The sequence below is a fragment of the Cryptomeria japonica genome, chromosome 10 (genome assembly GCF_030272615.1).
Source record: "Cryptomeria japonica chromosome 10, Sugi_1.0, whole genome shotgun sequence".
Lineage (NCBI taxonomy): Eukaryota > Viridiplantae > Streptophyta > Pinopsida > Cupressales > Cupressaceae > Cryptomeria > Cryptomeria japonica.
In genome coordinates, this window is record NC_081414.1 from 359,469,524 (window position 1) to 359,486,262 (window position 16,739).

Sequence of the window (16,739 nt, forward strand, 5' to 3'; positions counted from 1 at the left end):
AAATTTTAAAAAAAAATTAGGTCCTCATTTCTCATATAAATTAACCATTTATGAAAAAATTAGGTTCTATTTTGTCAAATAGATTAAAAAATAGCATTATTTTGTTTCCCAATCATCCACATTTTATTTTTAAATTATATTTTAATATAAAATAGTCACCAACCCTATCACTTCAAATCAATTTCAAAACAAAAATTGCCAAGTAGATAATGTCTCTACATACGAGATTCACCACTACTACTTTGATCTACATTTTTTATGGTTTGGGATCTAGATGTAGGTCAAGCATGCACCATATTTGAAAGAGGGATCCTACATGAGATTGGGATTGTACACTTTTTCATAGTTTAGGTGTTTTAAAGCATTGTAGAGTTTAACATTTGTGGACTACTCTTATAGGGGAAGAGCGCCAATAGTTGTTATAGTTCCAATAACCGCACACTTATTTTCATATTGACCCCCCCAAAAAATACAAATATTATTGTCAGTACATAATTATAATTATACCAATAAATATTTAATTCAACACCAATACATGTTCACAACTGAATGTGTAGTTGTCCACAAAAAAGTTTTAAAAATAACAACTACTAGTACATTTCAAATTTTAATAGAATTCAACTTGCACAAAATAAGGAACATTTTTTTTTTAATTATGTTTACTTTGACCACTCTATGCAAGTGGCTAAAAAGTTCAAATCTATTGAAATTACATTTACATATGCACGGTTATTGGTACATTACATGACATAATAACAATCAAATATCAGCTTTATAGGCACTCAAGTGTACAATCTCCCAAACATCACTTCACAGCTTCATGCATTAAATAGATCTGCATTTGGTACCTGCATTTGCAATAACTAGTGTAAGGCTCCCCAATATCCAAGAATTTGCATAAAATGAATTAAAAAAAATCAAAATTCATTCAAGCCATTGTAGAAAACAGGGACTGCTTGCATTTGAAGGCTGAAAGGACCAAAGCATTCAAGGATTGCATATTAAATATGAAATGACTAATTGTTGCCCACTAAAATTCAAATTTGAAAATCAACTACCACAAATGAATGCATTCATATTACACATTCAAATTAGTTTATAAGACACAATTTACCATGTCACTTTCATTACAATCCAATTCACTGCATATTCCTAAGCTCTGCAAATTCCCTCTACACATTCCTTATTCAAGGGTGCTCATTCGGGTTGGTACACATAGAATAACTAAATCCGTGTTTTTATTAAACTTGATGCTTATTTCCAGTTAATGCAGTCAATGTTTATTGTTATAATTTTTTCAATATAAATTATACTGTTTTCGGTAAACTAGCATTTCTTTCATATATTTCTTTCAATATCTAAGAATTGTATTCCATTCCAAGTTTTCCATTCAATATAGTCATTGTAAATAATATTAACAGGGATACAAATTATATTGTTTTCAATCAACTTAAATTTATTTTAATTTTTATTTCAATAGCTCAGTCAACGTATTTCTTTCAAAGTTTTTCATTCAATGTATTCACTATAAATAACATTAGCAAGCATACAAATTATACTATTTTAAGTCATTTTTAATTTATTCCATATATTTCTTTCAATATCTCACTCAATGTCTTTCATTCCAAGTTTTCCATTCAATGTACTCATTGTAAATAATTTTAACAAGCATACAAATTATATTGTTTTTAATACTCTAATTTTTTAATATTTTTATTTCAATAAGTCAGCCAATTTGTTTATTTCAAACTTTTTCATTCAATATACTCACTGTAAAAATATTATCAGGCATACATATTATACTATTTTCAAACAACTTTAATCTTTTCTATTTATTACTTCCAATAAATCAGTCAATGTATTTCATTCAAAGTTTTTAGGGAATTGTACTCATTGTAAATAATGTTAACACGCGTACAAATTTTACTGTTCTCAGTCAACTTCTTTTTTTTTTAGGCTCCACATTTATATACACCAACATCATTCATTTATTAATCATATGAGAAATGAATCTGCATCTAATAGAATATCAACAACATCAAGTTTTTATTCATATCACAGTTACATCTTTAACTCCTGTATCTCGTGCTTTTATTTTGTGTCCTTGTTATATAAAGTTTCAAGTTATGTGGATATATGGTTATTATCCACACACACACACAATAGCATTTTATTTTGTTCAAAGATGTTCAATGATGGATTTGTACTCATTGGTACTTGCATGCATTATGTAAGATCCCTATTGGCTCTAACCACTGATGTTGTTGTTGTATTTGTTTTTGGTTTTGTAATTTTGTGATTTTTTTTGTGTTGCAAGGTTTGAATGCAAAAAGAAAATGCACATAATATGATTGAACTAATTATGTACAACTAAATATCTTAAAAATTGTTACAAGAAATGATAACTGAATTCATACAACTTCATCATTTATTGAATAATAAGCCTTTACAACATGCATACCTGGAAATAGAGATAACAATGGTTGTTGGAGACCAAAAAGAAACCAATGAATAGTTCGAACCAACAATCTTGTTGAAGATTTGACTTAAATAAATGTATGGTAGACTTCTCCACAGTGAGGCACCCCTTCTAGAATATTTTTGAGATTTTTGAAGTCTTCCTTGACAAGATTCGCCCCATATATGCTGGCCGCCTTGGCTATTGTTATTGTTGCTGATAAAAAGCAAGTCGTCCCTCTCTAATAAGTGTGCAAACAATCAAATAACTCCCCTGAGAATGATCTGCACTCTCTTTGAATTCCTCTGAGTGATTTATGCATTGAAACCCTCTGAATAAACACTTCAATACGCTCAAATAGAACTTCTGGATGAAGCTCTCGGATTTGCCAACCTTAGTAGATATCTCACTACCTCAAATAGTTACAACACTGAAGAAGTATCGTTCTCTAGTGGCGGATGAAAGTCTGAAACCCTTGGTCTCTACTCTCAACAAATTTCATAGAAAATAGATGCACAAGAATAATAAATTGAGCTTCTCATTACAAGTTTATATATTCTCAAGAAGAAGTTCGAACTTCCCCAAAAAGCACCTCTAATAACATTAAATGTTATAATTTTACATTGGCATCATTAATGAAATAAAACCTTGGGTTATGTGCACATAAATAATTAATAATTTGGCCACCTTCTCATGATGCCTAGACCCTCAAGTTATAAAGTTAAGTTATAACTTTATTTTCACCTTATTTAATGATTTATTATTAATTTGGCTACATAAACATTAATATCTCCCAAAATACTTAACAATTCTCTGTGTCGTCTGAAACAGGAGTCTACCCTGCTTTTCACCATGTGACCATATGTTCTTTCTAAAAATAGAAAGGTCCCCTCTCAATCAACTTTTGGCTTACTATAAATAGTAAGTGTAGCAAATGTATAGCAAATGAAGTCCAAATTATGTCGAACGAAGACCAAACCAAAGCATATTGAACACTGGAGATGATACAAACCTCAAGAGACCCTCTAACCATCCTCATTAGCCTACGAGGGTCAGAATGATAAGCTAATCACTCAAAAATCCATGTCTGCTAAAAAGGGGACATTACACATTATTTTATTTTTTCATCATTTCTCTCAATGACATTGAGGGTTTCATTTCAATGATCTCTCATTGTTTTCAATGCCAAAATCATTACACAGAATGCCAAAAAAATATATTATTGTTGAATTTTATTCGAAACCCCTAATTTTTTATCATAAAATTATAAATATGTGTGTGTGTGTGTGTGTGTGTGTGTGTGTGTGTGTGTGTGTGTGTGTGTGTGTGTGTGTGTGTGTGTGTGTGTGTGTGTGTGTGTGTGTGTGAGTATAAATAGTATATATATTCTTATCATTGATCATAATAAATAAACATAGCATCTTAGATATGTGTGAGTCCACATATCAATAGCAATCACTATTGTTTATTGTATGGTTGCAGGTTAAGTAAACATAATGGCATGAGGTAGAAAGGGAAACAAATTTGTTAGACACCAACCAATTAGAGTCACTCGTGGGGTGCACTTCAATGACGAATATAGTATGGTCCATAATAAAGAGACAATGAGTCTTGATTTGGCCCATGCAACGAACAATGCATCTGATGTGGAACCTATTGTTGTAGATGATCCTATTCTTGAAGGTTGTAACCCTATTCCTGAATCACCGAATGTACAACTACCCTCAAAGGTGTCAATTAAAAAATGGAGCAATAAATTTGACATGAGAGAAGCAATAGCATCTGTAGAAGACAAAAATATGTCTATTAGATAGGCATCAATCAAGTATGGTATCCCCATTAGCTCTGTGAGGGCATGGCTAATGGGAGTTACAAACATGACTGTTAGGGGACCATGCACCATTTTATCAGAAGAGGAGGAGGCTGAAGTTGTCTAATGGTGCAAGGACATGGCTGAAATTGGCCATGGTCTGCAAATAAATCAACTGCAATCAATTGTTTCCCAAATTAGTGGGAATAGGCCCAATCCATTCAAAAATGGGATGTCAGGGAGGTCATGGTGGGCAGGTTTTAGACGGAGGCACCTAGATTTGACAATGAGAATAACAAAAGGAGTGGACTCTGATAAAGCCATTGTGCTTTGACCTTCTATTGTTGCATATTTCTATGACAACTTGGAGAAGATGTACAACTTGAATCACTATGGATCCAATCGAATTTGGAACTGTGATGAGACTGGTGTGCAAGCTGAGAGGAATTGTGGAATGAGAGTGATAGCCAAATTGGGGCAGAGGTGTGTATCGCACCTTATTTCAAAAAGTGGAGAGTGGATTATTATTTTGGCATGTGTTAGTGCATGTGGGTTTAGTATTGTTGTCTTTTACTTATTCAAATCTAAGAGGCATATCTAAAACTGCATTGCAAATTGTGAGCCAAGGGCATGCATGGTAGTCCAAGAACATGCATGGATGACAAAATAGTTATTTATGAATTGGTTGGAACAATTTGCAGGTTCAGTCCCTAGTGGGGTTTCACCCATGAATAGGGCACTTCTGATCTTTGACGGTCATGGAAGCCATGTGATCTTCAAGACAATTGAAGAAGCAAGGTATACAGGTATAGACTTGGTAACCTTGCCTGTTCATATGAACCACAAACTGCAACCACTTGATGTCTCTGTATTTTCTCCATTCAAGAATTATTTCAAACAATAGAGAACTATATGGATGTCAAACCACCCACAAATTGAAATCAGAAGGGAAGAGTTGGCAAGTCTTGCAAGCAAGGCCTTTGCCCAAGCATTGACACTAGCTTCCGTAGGACTGAATTTGGCCACTTAATTGATTTGCATTGCAAAATGATATGAGGCCAAGTGAGGCATTTGATGTTGAAGTGGATATACAAACTGTTGGAATAGAACATGATGCGATTACAATGGAAGAACGACCAGAGCGCATTGCAGCAAAGGCTTTCTTGCGGTTGTATGGTTATAGTGAGGAACATATTGATGAATTTGTGGAACAGTATAGTGGAACATAGGGAATAGTTGATGGTATAAGTCTGCCACCACAAACTAGTGAACCATGTCTGCCCCCACAAACTAGCTAGACAGATGAAGGTGTGGAAAGTACATCACCATGCATGTCTTTGCCAACACAAGTTATCATGCCAAAGTGACTTCAAGAAGCAGCCACAAATATTGGAATGCAAACAAATTGCATATCTGATGATGTAACCCTTTACATGCCAACTCCACTAGAAATTGATCTAGCAAAGGTGATCCATTACTTCACCAATTGAGCTAGTTGGGAGCAGCAAGATGGTGTTGATTGTGAACTAGAAATTCGCAGAAGTGAAGAAGAACCCGACTTTGTGCCATGCACCCAAGAGGATGAGAAGCAAGTGCCAAGGCAAATCAACCGATTCTTGAGACTTTCGGTGTACAAAATAAATCAATCTTTGCAGGAAGGTAGGAGAGGGGTGCTACATGTTAGTAGGCAGTCACAGATCTTGACATCTGATGACTACATTAAAATGTTAAATGAGAAAGAGGTTGAAAGGAAAAGAAATAATGAATTGCAATAACAAAAGAAAGAACAGATGAAGCAGAGGAAGGTATAATGTAATGCACACCAAAATGCCCTAGGGAAAACTAATCATCTATCATACTGATTGAGATTTATTTTTTTTAAATTAACATCTAATAACAACTAATGTAATACATAACATGTCCATCTAACAACATTCATTAGCCATTTAAAAATTATGAACATACATCATCTCACATTTCACTAATTTACGCAAGCGGAAATAACATATCATTAACCTTTCCCTAGGCTACTTCAACGTCATTACTTAATTGACTTCCATAATGACATCCTACTCGCATGATAATCATATTCCATCTTGAATTAATGCATCATATTTAATTTCCTAATCATGTGATATGCAACCTACTAGCTTATCTATCCATTATGAAATGCATACCATTATACCATTCTTCTAGCATATTACATTTCTTCTTTTTAAATGCAAGACAAATCCATATTCCTACATTCATTTTATGCACCAAATCCAAATGTGTTTTAACCCAAAATCTCTTATCTACATGCTCTTTCCTTTTTCATGATAATGCAATCCTAATGCATGGGTATAATCCATCTTTGATAATCCATTTAAACATACTTCAATCACTTCTAGTACTAACATGAGCTCATTCCATATATTATGATTATCTCCTCATAATCTATAAACTATAATTTATTCTTCAATCCATATGATAAACTAATTCTCTTATTTCTTTACTCAAGCACAATATCACACTAATCCTTCAATAATAAAGTTCATTTATTGGCTTACAAACATATAACAATATAAATCCATTAACTTCATTACAAGTACATGGCATACATCATATACAAGTCATTTACTATTTATATAGCATGATATGCATTCCATTACTATGCAAATCAATCCATTTCATATTAGCTTCATTCTAAAGCCTCAATACCTTTTAATCCCAATTCTCTTTTACATTCAAATTCTCACATGGTCATATATGTCTCCTCCATCATGATTTACCTATTAGCAACATGATCTATTCACATATCTAATTCCTTCATAACATCGTAGTTTTCACATAGCACCAAAAACATATCCATGAATCCAATAGCAATAGTTTCCTTTACTATTTCAAAGACACATGCAACCACTTTCCCAATTTGACAATAACCCAAATGCATAACACAAGAATCCTAATATTTTCCTTCCATAATACTTTTGCATTCTATGCATACTTTTCCTAATTTCCAAGTGTACACATAGAGACATCATTATCTAAACCTTATCCATATTATCTAACATCCTCAATACTGACATATTAAATCACAATCTAAAGAATAACCATAGAATTCATTTCTAACCAATACAAGAAGATCATATTATAAATCACATCTATTTTAATTGCAACTCCATTGCCAAATTTGGGTACATGAAATCATTCCCTTCATTTAGCAAGAACATATCCATACATTTCATTGCCACATTTACAAATCATGACATACCCTAACTACCAATTATGAACTATTTACGAATACATTTACATAACAATACATCATGAACATAGCTCTTCCTTTTACATGATTCCATCTACCACATACAAGATACTACATACATACATTCCATCATATTCATTATATAAATCTGCTACAAGGTACATCCATAATCCATCAAGAAGGAGAATCCACATCCATGCACCAAGAACACCAACTATTGGGTCTCAAATCAACAGATTGGATAGGTTCTAAGGAAATGCCAACTCCTATGATCAAACCCTCCAATTGACTTGGCCAACTTATAGAGTGAACCTATTTGGTTACTAACTCTCTCACTTTAGGCTCTACAGAACCTAGGCGGGTATACCTATTCACTAGTTGTTTTCAATGACTAGTGCCTTTTATAGCAGATTAAGTATCTTGATCTGGTTTCCTCCTATCTCAGAATGGCATAAGTTCCTAGGATGGAGATATAGCAGATGAGTTCAAGATTGTTGTTGTAGAAGCTACTCGATCTTTGAATACACTACTGCCAACTTACTCTATGTTTCCTACTCAATTACTCCTATGGCTTTAAAATAACATATGATGAATATGGTGATAAGTGTAATTTATAAATGGCCAGTGCCTTCTTTGCTGTCTAGGTTACAGAGTCTTTATATTTTCTTAGGACTTATTGTGCGAACTTGTGAGACAGTTTTTAAACCCACCCCTTTATGGATCTGTCAGTTACTATTTCTTATGAGATCAATTGAATGCCTATATCATAAGTTGCTTGAATGAATTTAACCCTACCTTTAAGGGACCATCCAGGTAAGCACTGCAAAGAACAATTACAATTCGCAAGCAGAACTTTTACTTCAACCTTATGACATACAACATAAATTTCACTCAAAGAATATGAATAACCTTATCTCCTATAGATAATATCACAAGCGACTGCCAATAACAAAATGAAATAATCCACAACACATATGCCAAGAAAAGACAACTGATTATATTATGTATTCCATCAAAATTTGTATAACAGAAAGCTTACAAGCTATCATACATGACTGTCTTGTTCCTCCGATATCTCTTGAAAAAAACTACAAGAAACCTCTCTCATATATATATGAGAGCAAATGTTATCTATGAAAAGACGTGTCTTTTCAAAATACTAATTGTCAATTTGAACATTCCTAACAAACTTAAGTAAAAAGAGATTAAGAATCCCTAAATGATGAATATAATCATCTTCTTTAAAAGTCTTGATCTTGATGCTTTGTTTCTTTAATTCTTCTCCCTGTTCAATTCCTTCGCGGGAAGTACTGTTCAACTGAAATGACTATGAATCGAGTTTTCAATGAAACCCTTGTCTTCGGTTGAATGCTTTAATCTTTCATCGAAAATTTACTTTCCTCGATATCACCTTATCGGTGAATGGCCCTCGTCGAAAAACCATCTTCTAGTTTCCCTGAAGTCATCCTTTCTTCGATGAAATCTTTATCGATGAGTTACTCGTGAGTTTCATCGAAATCGTATTTCGATGAGTTCTATTCTTCGGTGAAAGTTCATGCGAGCCCTCCGAAACCTTTTTCCTTCGATGTCTTTCTTTTGTCGGTGAAACCCTTCTGTTTTTATCGATATACTGTTATCGATAAGATTTGTTTTTCGATGAATGTTTTTTAAGTCTCCTCAGCAATTGTATTTCCTCGACTTCACCTTTTGTTGGCCTTTCTCTTTTCGATGAAACTAAAATATCGATGAGTGGTCTTATTCATTTACCGAAAGAGATATTTTGCCGAAGTCATCTTTACTTATTGTTTTACACTTTATGCTTTATTTCAATGAAACTATTCTTTCGGTGAAACTCTTTCTAAGATGCTCGACATGATATTTTGGCCGATGATCTTTTAGCTCTCACGCCTTTGGGAAGATTTTTTATTTCAAATATATTGTTCAACACCAACAAGGAGAAAACCCCAATGGTAAAAAGAACCAACCACCCAACCATGTGGAACCAAAGGAACCACCCCTCATGCTAGGAGATGACACAGGGTCCCAACACACACTCTACATCTAGGTTGACACTTAATACCAAAAGACAAGATTACAATAACTCTCTCAAGCACGACGCAAATACAACCAACACAAACAACCATAATAAGAAACTCCTAGAGGCTTATCAATCAACAAGGCATAGTCATAAGATCATCAAAGGAAACACATGTAGGAGTGGAGTGTCATTGCATGTTACAAGCATCCTTTCAAGGAACCTCTTGGTAAGTGACACACATGCGGAACCCAACTCAACCTATGAGAGATCAAGGGAGTTTGGTTTACCATCTTCACGACTTTCTCATGCTTCTCCTAAAACATCCTCCCTAGGATCAATTCATGAGGCTCACATCAATTTTATCTTTATTAATGAATCCAACTATCCAACCCATTAATTATTAGGTTATCACTTATTTACAAATCATGATAAACTCCCAATGTGCTCAGGTGGTCTAGACTTCATGCATCCTTACAAGGAACCTCATGCAAGTCTATCTCTCGTGACCCCGATTGTCATAAGGAAGCCCACTCCCACCTAACATGGTCTCAAACATGACAACACAAGAGGCTCTAGAATCATAATTAAATCTGAGAACATACAGAAATCTAAATTCATAAACAATCCATATGTAACCAACAATCTCATCTCATAATCATGAAACATGTGAAGGGTCACAACATGAGAACCAAAAATCAATGAGCCTCTTGGCCAAATCAACATATCAAGGCCATAAGAAATGCCATCAAATCTGAAATGAATCATCAAATAATCTCAACAAGGCCTATCCATTTGCTAGTGCATAATCACAAGAATCTCAATCTCTCTCTTGGTGCATCAACAAGAGAGGAAGCACAAACAACTCAAATGGAGTAAAATGCATATAAAAAATGCAAAATAATCATATGAAGACTTAAAAAATCATAAATCAACATTAGACAACATCATAAATGCCCTAAAAAGCCTCTGGTATGGCCCAAAATCCAACTGACATCAAACAGACTTCAAACTGGACAAAACCCTAAAAATACACAAAATAGTGCATACATTCTCTGAAGTGGTGCATATGACTGATACTTTAGCGCATCTGGGTGATCTTTTAGTGCATATGGTGATTATTTTAGCGCATATGGTCATTCTTTTAGCACATAGGAAAAAAGTGTAAATTTTGGCAGAAAACTACTTAAGTGCAGGATCAAAATTGCTCGAAACATAATGAGCCAAATATGATGTATTTATACTCATTGGAATCGGCACAAAATGAACTATAAGAATTTTTGAAAAAAATAAAATAATAAAATTCACCCAAGGAACTCCAATTGAAAACATAATGCAGACTTCAGGAGGGAAAAACATCTCCTGCAAGTTCAAAAAACCATCAAACACCAAATCTTGAATCCAAATCATGAAATAGACTCAACACACATATAAATACAAACAATTAAATTATTCTGAACATAAAAACACATTAAAACAAGGGAAATATAAAATGTCTAAGAAGGAGATGAGTCATGTGAGTCTTCCTCACGGCAACACCAGACTAGAAGCTCACAAGGCTCTCTCCTCTCAACTCCACAAACTCCCTTAAATATTTAACAACATGAAAGAAATCTCCAAAACAACAATAATCAAATACAATCACATCATAAATTAAATAAATCTCAATACATATAAATCCCATGTCATATATTCATGGCAATCACAAAAAAGATAACTTCCAAATTTTCATCCAAATAGAGATCTCATAACCCATGGAATTCCCAATCATTTCCATTAAGAATAGAGAGAATGGAATGAACTATTTCCTTATTCCCCACATGAAAAATTCACAGAGTAAACACTTGCAGACAATGAAAACAAAGATAAACAACAAGGGTATGTCCTCCAACCTGCAACCCGTGTGATGGTAGGTCGCTGAAGGAGAGCCCACAAATTTTGCAATCCAAATCCAAACCCAAATCTCTTCCAAACCCAGTCCAAGAAATCCATCGAGAATCCAAAGCCAAAAAATGGAATCCATGAACAATCACAGGGAATCCATTAAAAGGAAACAATAAACAAGAAACCCTAGAAAACCAACCAATAGGATAATTCCATTTTGGAATATTTTTCCCATATCCTATGGTTTCCCCAAAATAAAATCCTCCAATAGGAGAATAGGGTAGGTAGGAAATACTAACATATATTATAAGTAGGTGGGCACCAAATAAATACTAGTATTTAAACTATAGCCCTATAGGAATTATTATTTAATACATTATGAACTATAGTTATTTTTAATTAAATACTTCACCAATAGAAAACATAATTAAATAAATCAACCATTGAATAATTTATTACTTCCAATATTAAATATTAATTATTATTTAGACTATAATCATAATCAATAATTAATTAAATAATCTTTACAAAATTATTAATTAAATAAATACTATAATTCTAAAAATCATAAATCAAATAATCAAAAGCTCAAATACCTTAAATCAAATAATTAAAAAATAATAATACTAACTATCAAATCTCTCAACAAATAGACAAATAATCCAACGCCACATAAATAACCACGTGACAATAAAATAAACCACAACATAAATAATCCTCACACCAAAAGAGTCAATCAATACTAACATACTCCCAAAACTGAAAGAGCCAAGTTGACAATTGACATGACCAATTGCACCTAGTGACAACTTAAACCTAGAGTATGTGAAGGGAACCCATGTCAACTTCAAAACCACATATTACCATTGGGATAAGGACACGCTCGCACCTGTGAAGCCAGGGGAGCTCACAATTGGGGATTCCAGGAGGAATAAATATCAAATACCTGCAAGTCCTGCAACCACCAACAATGATACATGTATATATACATATATAACAGACAAGAGGTGGAATTATGCAACGACACATCCTGCTCGCAATGAGTGATGCGACGTTGATTCTCCACGAAGACAGTAAAACAATAGGTCAAACACAACATATAAACATCTCATCAGAAATATCCATGAAATAGGGTTAGTACATCAAATACATAATCAATGCAAAACCATTCATAATATCATCTAGCGCATAATCAATGTAATTCCATCAATGTAAATAGAACATATAATCATCAAGTACATGAACACATAAGGAAATCCATCAAATGTATATAACCATCAAATCTCATGATCAATAATGATAACACCATCATTCATGAAATCATCAAAGTGTCATAAGTCCTCATAGTAATCCATGACATAAAGCAACTGAAACAAAGTGTCAAACCATCATCATAATCCATAGCATCATCATCAAGAGTCTAAATGGGTCTAATAGGTCTAAATATGTCTATCAAGCATGAAATATAAGTCTAGTCGAGGAGGGGCACTACATAGAACATGAAGCAGATGTGATAGAAAGGGAGGCTATGAGGGTGGAAAAAGCAACAAAAAGATTTTAGGAATCCCAAGAAAGATGAGCAAGCGAAGCTTGAGAGGGTCAGGAAGGCAGCTGAAAAGAAAGCTAAACAAATAGAGAAAAGAAAATATATGGCCACAATCGTGGATCCTCTACCCCCCCAACACCCATTTCTAATCAATATGTTGAACCTCTTGTCCCCAACCTTTGCAACTATTAGTAATATGCAAGTTGGGACTACACCTAGATGCTTAGACATCATGCAACTTAATTTAGGTGCAAACCAGGTGTTGCTTGCTCATATAGCAAGTTGCTTATAAGCCCCTCCAAACCAAGAAAACACCTCTGCTAGGCCAAAGTCTAATGGGAATGGATATGTGACACCTCCTCCATTTAATACCCATATGATCAATTATATTTTTTGAGCACTCTAAAGATTATAGTTTGAGTTTAGATGTAACTATAATATGATTATAAAGTGACATACTGCCATATTTTGTAATGTTTTCATAACTCTGTTGTTGTTTTTCTGCTATCTATTGATGCAGATCCAATTGAGATATAAATCTCATATGATTTTTTTCTAATGTCAACTAAGTGTTTTTCTTGCAATTGTGTGTGTGTGTGTGTGTGTGTGTGTGTGTGTGTGTGTGTGTGTGTGTGTGTGTGTGTGTGTGTGTGTGTGTGTGTGTGTGTGTGTGTGAAGATAACAAGAACAAAACAAGATATGCATATAAGTGTTGAAATTGCTCACTATCAAAAGAGGGCATATCAGTGGCATTTGAATAATCAGAGGAGCAATAATTTCTCTTTTCAAGAGCATAGGTTTTGAATGGGAGGTAGATTATTTTGACCTCCCATTCAAAAATATCACAATAACCACTACACTTCTAAAAAGAGCAATTATTGCTCCTCTAATAATTTAAATGCCATTGATATGCTTGCTTGCGGCCTTATATATATATATACATTGATGGTGTTGTTACCAAAAATTAATCTATAAATCTCATATGATTTTTGTCTAATGTTATCTAACTGTGTTGCATCCGACCATGTATATATATGTATGTATATGTACATATACATACATATATATATATATGTGTGTGTGTGTGTGTGTGTGTGTGTGCATATATATGTACATATATACATTTACATATATATACATATATACATATACATATATATGTACATATATACATTTACATATGTACATACATTTATATATATATGTGTGTGTGTGTGTGTGTGTGTGTACATATATACATATGTATATGTGTATATATACATGTATATATATATGTATATATCTATATATATGTATATATATGTACATGTATATATATACATATACATATGTATACATGTGTGTGTGTGTGTGTGTGTGTGTGTGTGTGTGTGTGTGTGTGTGTGACAAGAACAAGAACAAGAAGAACATAACAATATAACAAGAACAACAAAACAAGACATGCATATAAGTGTTGAAATTGCAGGCATTATATATAAACAATCCACAAAGAGGAGTGAAACATAAAAAATAAAAGAAGACAACAATTCACAAATTGTAGTGTCTACTAGGTCATTGCCAAAGTAAAGTCATAAAGACTTTACCTGAGAGGAAGGCTTGTTGTCTTCCATACAACTCCTTATCACGTCAAAATAGTCAAAACAAAATGCAATACAACTCATTTCTATATAACATACAATAATACACAAATTAAAAAAAATGAAAGTATAAAGAGCATAATCTCCCAAAGGATTATAGTGTGTTAAGAAACACATTTACATTGATATAATGATCTTTCACAAGTATGGTTCCTCTCTCAATGCTCCAGCATGCCTGCAATTTTTTTTTAATAATCGGGGGTTGAAACACTCTCACAACAAATCATCCATACAATATTGCATGCACAACAACATTTTGACCGTCTTCAACATTTCATAACATGCATACAATCCTTACACGCATTCATACTTATAGATTCAAATGCATAAGTACATACATATACATATCCATCTACATACATATGCACATATACATAGAATTGCACAAATGCACACACACACACACACACACACACACATATATACAAAATTCATATAAATAGTTACATATGAAGTGTAGGAACACAAAAAATAATCTTGATTTATGAAAACCTGAATTTAGTTATTCAGTGTGTACCAATATGAATTAACACCCTTCAATCAAGTATGAAGATATGATATAGTAATAAAAGTAGAACTGGAGATTTTGTCTAATAAAATCATTCGAATGTGGAAAATGAATGCATTCATTTGTGGTAGTTGATTTTCAAATTTGAATACAGGTGAGAAACAATTGATTATTTCATATTTAATATGCAATCCTTGAATGATTCGGTCCTTTTAGACATCATATGCAAGCAATGTTTATTTTCTACGATGGCTCCAATATATATAGACACATACACACACACACATGTGTATGTATGTATGTATGTATGTATATATACAATATATGTATATAAATGTGTGTGTGTGTGTGTGTGTGTGTGTGTGTGTGTGTGTGTGTGTGTGTGTCTATATATATACCAATATATATGGACAATAACCAATATAGGCATTATAAACAGAGATAGATCATTGAAATTGAATCCTATAGGCATTGAAATGACAATAACCATATAGGCATTATAAACAAAGAGAGACCACTGAAATGAAATCATCCATGCCATAGATAGAAATGATGGCAATAACCATATATATAGGATGGTGTTGTTAGTAAATCTAGAGCCAAACAAAATTAATGTTGACTAAAAACTATATAATTTGTATGCATGTTAATATTTTTTACAGTGAGTACATTGAATGAAATACATTGACTCGGTAATTGAAAGAATTATATAATTGAGGTCATATTTCAGTGCAGAAAAGATGTTATGTTCATTTTATTATGACAAATGAATGGAGGTATAACCATGTTGTTTATAGTCATATATATGTATATGACTATAAACCCTCAAATGGAGACAATAATAGTACACCTATTAAATTCAATGATACAAAATCAGAGGTTTCGAGTAAAAGTAAACAATATGCTAAGGTCTTGTTCTATTTCTATAATAATTTGGAATTTGTCTAAATTTTTTTCTTATCCTATAATTCACTTTGGCATCTTTTGGAGTTTGTAATTATTGTTTGATTAATTACTGTATTGTTGAGCATTCTTCAAACTTTTATCAGGGCTTCAATGGAGCAAATCTTCGAAACATTTGTACAGAAGCTAGTATGGCAGCTATCCATGCAAAGCGTGCTTATGTAATCCATGAAGATTTTATGAAGGTGAATTCTCTTTCCCTTTTTGTTTAGCATTTTATAAAATTGGATTTGCTTGTGTTCTCTGGCTTGTAATGTGTACCTATCTTTGCAATTATAGGTTTTTCATAAGTTGAATGAAGCAAAGAAATTGGAGTCAACTCCACACTATAATGCAGACTTTGGAAAAGACTAGCAAAATGGTTAAAAGATAGCAAGGGGATAGGACACTGACTCTGCAATTGTTTGTCCATACAAGGGCATTTTACCTTTCAACTTGATCAGTTCTATAAAACCTTCGACACCATTGAGAGAAATGATGAAAAACATACCAATGAAGACAATAACAATACACCCATTAATTGTATTTTAACTACAATCAAGTGTCTCCAATAATAGTAAACAATAATCAATTTTTTGTGCATTCTATGTAATGATTTTGGCATTATAAACAAAGAGAGATCATTTAAATGAAACCCTTGACGTCATTGAGACA